We start from the raw sequence: 467 nt of genomic DNA on the forward strand, positions 1-467 counted from the left end.
GGTTGCTCATACACATGCTCTGAGCACAAAAAGATGTTGCTCAAGACAAAAAAAACCCAAAAGCATTTCGGTTAGAAGCATTTCTCATTTCTAGAAAAGAAAGCGAAGGCCTTTAACTGATAACATTTAAACTGTTTATTTGTTTGTTTTTATTTGTTTAGTTGTCGGACAACATCCACATGGACTGTCTTCAGAGCCTGGCTCAGAAACAGAAGGTTTATTTGATGTTCTCCTGCGTTTAACCACGTTTTTAATGCGTGACATCAACTTCCTGACGACCCATTTTTAAGTAACGCGCGTGCACGTGCGTGTGTGTGTTTGAGAGAGAGAGAGAGAGAGAGAGAGAGAGAGAGAGAGAGAGAGAGAGATGGGAGGAGGGAGGAGGGAGGGTTTGGAAGCTGGAATGTTGTGATGTCAGCAACACACACACACACACACACACACACACACACACACACACACACACA

The sequence above is a fragment of the Nematolebias whitei genome, chromosome 14 (genome assembly GCF_014905685.2).
Source record: "Nematolebias whitei isolate Nwh7 chromosome 14, NemWhi1, whole genome shotgun sequence".
Classification (NCBI taxonomy): domain Eukaryota; kingdom Metazoa; phylum Chordata; class Actinopteri; order Cyprinodontiformes; family Rivulidae; genus Nematolebias; species Nematolebias whitei.